This window comes from Globicephala melas, chromosome 1 (assembly GCF_963455315.2).
Source record: "Globicephala melas chromosome 1, mGloMel1.2, whole genome shotgun sequence".
NCBI lineage: Eukaryota > Metazoa > Chordata > Mammalia > Artiodactyla > Delphinidae > Globicephala > Globicephala melas.
In genome coordinates, this window is record NC_083314.1 from 22,051,116 (window position 1) to 22,059,217 (window position 8,102).

At 43.9% G+C, this 8,102-nt stretch overlaps 1 pseudogene; it reads right to left on the reverse strand.

Annotated features, from left to right (window-relative positions):
• Positions 1 to 6,398: 6,398 nt before the first annotated feature.
• On the reverse strand, positions 6,399 to 7,038 carry LOC115859550 (enhancer of rudimentary homolog pseudogene; annotated as a pseudogene).
• Positions 7,039 to 8,102: the final 1,064 nt, after the last annotated feature.

An 8,102-nucleotide genomic window follows, 5' to 3' on the forward strand; every position in this document is an offset into this window, starting at 1 on the left:
GAACGGGACTTCCCTCATGGGTAAGACTCCACACTCCCAATGCAGGGGACCCGGATTTGATCCCTGGTTGGGGAACTAGATCCCGCATGCATGCCACAACTAAGAAGTCCTCATGCTGCAACTAAAGATCCCGCATGCCACAACTAAGACCTGGCGTTTAGTGAATCTGCTATCTTCTACGACTGTATCCCCAAGACCTAGTACAGTGTCTGGCACACAGCAAAATGAAAGGAGAAAGCAAAGAAACACAGTCTTTTTTTTTTTTTTTTTGCTGCCTTGGGTCTTCATTGCTGCGCGCGAGCTTTTCTCTAGTTGTGACGAGTGGGGGCTACACTTTGTTGCAGTGCGTGGGCTTCTCATTATGGTGGCTTCTCTTGTTGTGGAGCACAGGCTCTAGGCACACGGGCTTCAGTAGTTGCAGTAGGTGGGCTCAGTAGTTGTGGCATGTGGGCCCTAGAGTATGCAGGCTTCAGTAGTTGTGGTGTGCGGGCTCAGTAGCTGTGGCTTGCGGGCTCTAGAGCGCAGGCTCAGTAGTTGTGGTGCATAGGCTTAGTTGCTTCACAGTATGTGGGATCTTCCTGGACCAGAGCTTGAACCCTTGTTCCCTGCACTGGCAGGCAGATTCTTAACCACTGTGTCACCAGGGAAGTTCCAAGAAACACATTCTATTACATACAAGAATCTAATCTCTTTTAACAGGAAAGAGAATATTTGCAATAAATGGAATTAGTTTAAGTGGTTAGGAATTTGAGAGAAAATTCTTCTCATACCACATCCTAAACTGAACTTTTGATGGAATAAGGCATTAAATATAAGAAATTTAAACTACAGAAGAAATAGAAAAGATACTTACCAACTTGCCAAGCTTAGAATAGAGGGACAGACTAACACAGTATAAACTTCTAAAACCATTCTAGGTCCAACAATCATGCAAACAAACATAAACAGATCCATGAAAATTAAAAATTTCCATGTTGGAGAAAAGATGGCAGAAGTAGTAGGACATGGTGTGTGTCAAGATTCTTAAAAATATTTACACTCTTTGCTATAATAAAGTACCAGTATGTTTGGATGGAAGGAAAGGGATTTTGAAACAAAAGGATCTAGGTTTAGGTTTACATCTTAGAATAAATTAATGTCTGAGATGGGGATATTACTATTTACCTGAAAAAGCCATTGAGAATAGGAGTAATGCAAGTAAAATTTCTGGAGATAGTTAGTGCTCAATAAGTAATCATTTTTATTAGCCATTATGACTATTTTGTATCTAAAATATCTCAGAGCAAAGTTAACTATGAAATTAGCTTTATACGCAAAAGTGTCTACATGGATTATTTATAGTCAGAAATATCCTGAATGTCTTCCCACAGGAAATGGCTACATAAATTATGGTTCATGTTCTCACTGGAATATCTTGCATCCATTAAAATGAATGTTTATGTCGGTTATGTAATATCATGGCAAAATGCTCATGGCGGGCTTCCCTGGTGGCGCAGTGGTTGAGAATCTGCAGGGGAAACGGGTTCGAGCCCTGGTCTGGGAGGATCCCACATGCCGCGGAGCAACTGGGCCCGTGAGCCACAACTACCGAGCCTGCGCGTCTGGAGCCTGTGCTCCGCAGCAAGAGAGGCCGCGATAGTGAGAGGCCCGCACACGGCGATGAAGAGTGGCCCCCACTTGCCGCAACTAGAGAAAGCCCTCGCACAGAAACGAAGACCCAACACAGCAAAAATAAATAAATAAACGAATAAACTCCTACCCCCAACATCTTCTTTAAAAAATAAAAAATGCTCATGGCAATGTTCAGTGGAAAAAAGCTGAGTACGATTACAATTTTATAAAAGGAAAAAATATGAATAACAGCCTGGCAGAAAAAAATACTGAAATGTTAACAATGACTGTGCTTATGAAGACTATGCATTATCTATTTTCTAGTATTATTTTCTTCATTTTCCAATTTTTTTAAAGTGAGTACGGAATATTTTTGAAATTAAACTCAGGAAGGAAAAGGGAAGGAAAAACAAAGATGCTCTGAAAACTTAATTTTGTCATCTGAATACTATTTAAAGAGTTAGTCTTGGGGCTTCCCTGGTGGCGCAGTGGTTGAGAGTCCACCTGCCGATGCAGGGGACACGGGTTCGTGCCCCGGTCTGGGAAGATCCCACATGCCGCGGAGCGGCTGGGCCCATGAGCCATGGCCGCTGAGCCTGCGCGTCCGGAGCCTGTGCTCCGCAACGGGAGAGGCCACAGCCACAACAGTGAGAGGCCCAGGTACCACAAAAAAAAAAAAAAAAAAAGAGTTAGTCTTGGGCAACATGACGGAGGCTATGACACTTCTCTGCCATGAAAATTTCTGAAAAGGGAGAGGAACCCTCTGAAGTTCTAAGACTGAAGGCTTGACTTGTCAATGACCTCATCTATTATGAGAATCCTTGAGGACCCTGATGGGGGCCACAGGGCAAGAATCCAGAAGTGCTGGACAACCAGAGTCTATTCTTGGAACCATATTTGGGGAAGTGGATCAGCGCCTTCACCTAGTGCACTTGGGGAGGGACAAGCTTCCAGATGTACAAACATCTGACTGCTGTCTGCCTCAGAATCTGTCTTTTCCTGCATCCTTTTCCCTTTCCTCCTCCTCACACTTGTATCATCCGCCTGCCCTCAAAAGCTGAGAGTTTGACAAAACAATCCGGTGTAGAATGTATAATAGCATGGTGTTTCCGGAGGGCAGTTCAGCAATAATGGGCGCACCCTTTAATTTAATCATCTTACTATTGGCAATCAATCCCAATGAAATAAACAGAGAAATGTGGGGAAAATGTATTTAAAAAGCTGCTGATCAGGACTTCCCTGGTGGTCCAGCGGTTAAGAATCCGCCTGCTAATGCGGGTGACGCAGCTTTGATCCCGGGTTGGGGAACTAAGATCCCACATGCCTCAGGGCAACTAAGCCCGGGTGCCACAACTGCTGAGCCCATGCACCTCAACTAGAGAGCCCATGTGCTGCAACTACCGAGCCCGGGTGCTCTGGAGCCTGCGCACCACAACTAGAGAGAAGGCCGCGCACCGCAATGACAGATCCCACGTGCCGCAACTAAGACCCAACATAGCCAAATTAAAAAGAAAAAAAAAAAAAAAAAAGCTGCTGATCATCAAGGTAAGGTACAACCGTGGGGGCGCTGGTTGAATAAAGTAATGCTTATCTATATGATGAACTAATGTGAAGCTATTCAAATTGTTTTGGAAGAATATTATTGTAAGTGTTAAGTGAAAAAAAGGAGTAAACTAAACGCTAGGACTCCAATTCAGGAAAAGAAAGACAAACAAAATCCCCGCAGATGTGTGGGTATGTGAATTTGAGTCGACCAGAAAAATACTACTCCAGTAAGTTGAAATAGTTTTATTTAGGTTGCATCATGTTGCATGACTACTCATTCCTTTACACTTTTTGCATGTTTTTAGTGCTTTTTTTTAACAATAAGCATACATTAATTTCAATACAACAAAAAATGGAATATTATCTAACAAACAAACGGACTAGTAATTATTATGGAAATTGAAGAATTTTTATGTCTAAGATTATCTATATTTCAAGGAGAAAATGATTGCTCATCTTGTCTTTTCAGTCCTTTGTACCTGGATCTCCTCACCATCAACAATGACACCATCTACTCACTCATAAAACTTAGTGAATGTGTGTTAGAACCTCAGTACGCCCTGACATTCAGTTCCTTGCCTTGGTGATGAGTCTATATGTAGGTTCATTTAGCAGTTATGAAAAGATTTTGTGAATTGTTGGACTGCCCAGGCCTACTTTCAGAGACAGCTGGATTTTCTGGGTCAGCCCATGTGGGCATCAGCTGACAAAGATTGCTGTGGAAACAGATCTAGGGCCAAAATCAACATGTTGGCCCCAAGAAGGTAAGGACTGTATTTGTCTTACTTTTGGTTTTATGCTCAGCAACAAGCATGCCTACCTGTACATATAAGAATCACTTAGTTATATGTGAATCAATTTTGAATGAGTGAATCAATGAGTTGATATTTGTTTCATAAATGAAGGAAAAACTCAAACAAAAAACAGTGGTGTGTTGACATCCCATTACTTTTGGGGGGGATGGGAGACAATTCTTTACAAATCTCTCACAGTCTTCACATCTAGGCATTAACAGCCAATTTACTCAGATTTATTTACATTCCAGGATAGTAAAGAGAGAGAGAATGTTTCCCTCCATGGAGAGGGTCCAAGACAGTAAAGATAAAGATCTGTCTCTTCCCCTCTCAGGGGAGATTTGTGTACATTGCAGGGTAACAAAGATCCTGTCTTGAGCGGGTGGGGGGGATGCGGCAGCTCAGGGTTCCTCAGCATCAGACGCCCACTCTGTGCATGGTATTCACGTGTGCCCACCTCTGCATCGCTCCCATGGGACTTGGGGAGTAAGGAACCCATGCAAATAGGAAACTTACACTGCTGTGCTGTGAGTAATAAAGCATCTAAGTCTATCAGGGCTCATTGTCTCCTTGTTGGCTAAATCTATGGGGCTGTGAGAAGACAACCTATCAGTTGTCACTGAGCTCTTAGTGAATGCTTGGCCATTGGACACACCTACTACTGTTTTTGCTTGGTGTCGATGGTCTAAGTGAGCAAAAGTGGGTTGGTGGAAGTACCCTGAGTATGTGTGATAGTACTTTGTCAAATTAGCATTTGGTAAGTGGGGTGTGTGGTGCTGGAGAGTGAGCTGAGTTCGGTTGAAAACAGACCACAGGAGAAACTGAGATAGAGGTTTAGTCCTCACGGGTTGAAGGAGGTACCAGCCACATTTCAAGGGACTACATGGGGAGGTCAAGGCAGAGGTAGAGAGAAAGGCAGGACCTGGAGCACCTGCCTCTATTAGGATCTGTGTGTACAGGGCTTTGGAGTTCCTGGGCTAGGGCCAGATTGGTCAATTCGGACCAAAAGAGCAGGGTTTTGGTAAGCTCCACTGGGGTGAGGGTGGAGTTATCCAAGGGGCACATAAAGGGGCAGGAGCTGGGAGGCAGGGGAGACTGTTGGTCACAAGGGCTGTTGGGAAGTCACATCAGGAACTTACATTTGCTTGGGACCCTGCGGGCTGCGCTCTAGGGCACAGGCCTGCATGAGCGGCCTAGTGTTCCCTTAAGGCCCTGCTGAAGAAAATGGAGGCAGAGGCAGCAACACCATGGAGTAACTCAGCTGAACTCTTGACGATGCATGTCATATTCAGACGAACTTCTCTTTTGTGACTTTGGCTAAATTACTTAATGCCTCAGGTTCCTATATCTATGAGACGACTTTCTTATAGGGTTGTTATAAAGCTTAAATACAAAGCATCCAGCAGAGTGGCGGACACAGTAGTGCTGTGCTTGCAACAGTTAATCTACTCTCTTCCCTGTAAGCCCAGAAATCGTATTACAATGTACTAAATTAGCAACTATTGACTACTCTTTTTATAACTTTTAATCTACAATTTCCACTTAGAAGAAAAGCTCTTCTTTAAATAAATAATTTCATTTAAAATTCTTATTAAAAGTAATTATAGATGCTTTTTCACAGCAATATTTAAAAGATACTTTAATAAACCAGTTGTCAATATGTAAAGTCACACAAGAAATATACAAAGTAGCTTACTGCACAAATGGAAATCTTATTTATCTCAATTCCCCAGAGGAAAGCGGGAAGGGGAATATTTATTAAGCGACACTCTTCAAGCCACTTTACAGGCGTTATCTTATTTAAAGTGTTCAGCAATTTTCTCTTTCATTATTTTGCAAATGAAGAAACTTAGGCTCAGAGAGATTGTAACTTGTACATGTTCAGAGTGTGGTGGAGCCAGAATGAACCTTGATTCTGTTTGACTTCAGAGCATGAAGTCTTTCCTTTACAAGTTTGAGAAACTCATCTGTAGAGAGTGTCTACTCTAAGCCTCAAGGCCTCGGCCCCTCATTCTCTGCGCCTTCCTTGTCTTTCCTTGGGCTTCCATCCCTGTCCTTCTCGATGAATTATGACCTCCTCAATGATTACGTCCATTATCCTCAGAATGGCGGGGTTTTCTGGCATAACTAAAGCTGGAACTTCGAGTCCTCTGGTGTGTGGGATTCTACCTCCTCCCAAATATTGAACTGCATCACTTAATATGCAAAGAGGGTTTTAAAATTTTTCTTTGTTTGCTTGCTTGTTTTTTCCAAAGGAGTGAAGAGGATCTGGTGAAAGAGCTGGGGGTGAGAGTGATAGCGGAGGGGCTACGTGGCATCCCAGTGGACGTTTGCCATTTTAATTTTTTGGACCTTCTAACTTTTTTTTTTTTTTAACTAAAGGACATTTATTTGTTTCTCAGTAAGACTTTGTCTTGAGGACATAACTAAACCGCGTCACCACCCCCACCCTGGTTTGAAGAAGGGTTAGTACAGTGAATGTTATAAAGCAGATACGAACAGTCTGAAGGACTGGAAACAACATAAACTGACAAAAACCAACTTCCACCTAAATCATCATAAAAATGTTTAAGTAAAAAAAAAAAAAGGAGTGGAGAGAAGGGGGCAAAGGGGGTTTCAGATTGAACAAGATCCTATTTCATCTAATACACTCAATCCTGGCTAGAGTGTACCAAAATGGAAACAGGATTACTATAATACAAAACTTCTACTACAGCACACTGTACACACCTGTGTTCCAAGCCCACCCCCATCCCCCTAACGCTTCCAAACTCAACTATTTCCCAGCCTGTTGGGCCTGTCGACGAAGGAGCATGTAGATCTTCTCTTTACTCCAGTCTTTGTTACAAGGCTGGTATGTCTGGGTATCAGCTCGGTAAACGAGGCAGCTGACGTCAGCCAGGTCATCCAGTTACGTCAAGTAACTGACTGATATCGTACGTGATAGAGGGGCTGTTGGGATTCATTCTCTTCAGGTGTTCATACATTTTACAAACGCCTTCCATGCATTCATTCACAGATTCATAGTCAGCATGAGTTCTGCTTCTGGCCTCTTGGTAGGCTGTACCAGCAAAATGGTGTGAGACATCGCGCCAAACTCTCGCCGCCGCCGTCGCCGACTCCGCTCTGGACCTTCTAACTTCTGAGTCCTCTCTGTGTATTTAAGACTTTCACAGTGTGAGGGGAGAGGTCCAGACAATTGTCCTGGCCTCTTTGTAGCCTGAATGTGCCACATGACTGAGGTCTAGGCAATGAGACAAACCTTGCAAGGGCTCTGAATTGGGAGCTAGTGAGCTAGAGGAGGTCTGGGCCAGAAGCTGAGAGATTAGTGTCACCGAAAGACGTTGTCAATGTCTGGGAGCCATCAGCATCTCTTGGGGGCCAAGGAACAGTACAACCCACTGTCGGATAAGAGGCTGTCCTTCCACACTGCTTCTGGTTGCCACTCGGCCACAGCCCTGGGCATGGCGGGTACCCTGAGGACTTCGGGTTCATCAGGGAAAGAGCCCTGAGTTCTATAGGGGTGTCTTTGTATCCTCCTGAGGGGCACCCTTAGTAGAGGGGCCAGGACGCTCAATGAGGAGCTGGGGCAGAGAACACGAGCAACTTTTTTCTGAGCACTCGTTAGATGCTCTCCCAGGGAGGGAGGGAGGGAGACTGGGAGGATTCAAAGGGGTGGTTTCTGTGTGAGCAGGTGGCAAAGGGCCATGATACTCTGGAACAGATGAAGTCTGAGATATTCAGGTGACCTATACATTCGAGAGATCTCTCATCAAAAACCCTGCCAAAGAGTGTGGGCTTGAAGCCGCAAAGATCGATTTCATATCCCACCTCTGACACAAATAAGGTGTGTCAGTGACATGTCAGAGAAATGGAGTCACAATGTTCACATCTGTGAAATGGCATAATAATGCACCTTTATCTACAATTTGTAGGGCAATCATGAATAAATGAGAGTCTGTTAGTTAAAGAGCAAGACGCTTTTGGGGGGAGCCAGGGCTTAGGTACAAGCCACACCTATACCTTAGAAAACACTTACTGCCTTAGCCAGTGCTAGGAAAGTGAGAGGCAGCTAATGGAAAAAAGCTAACGTTTTGATCTCCTCACATTTGCCTGTAACACATATTTGGAGCATTCTGACTAGTAGTTCTG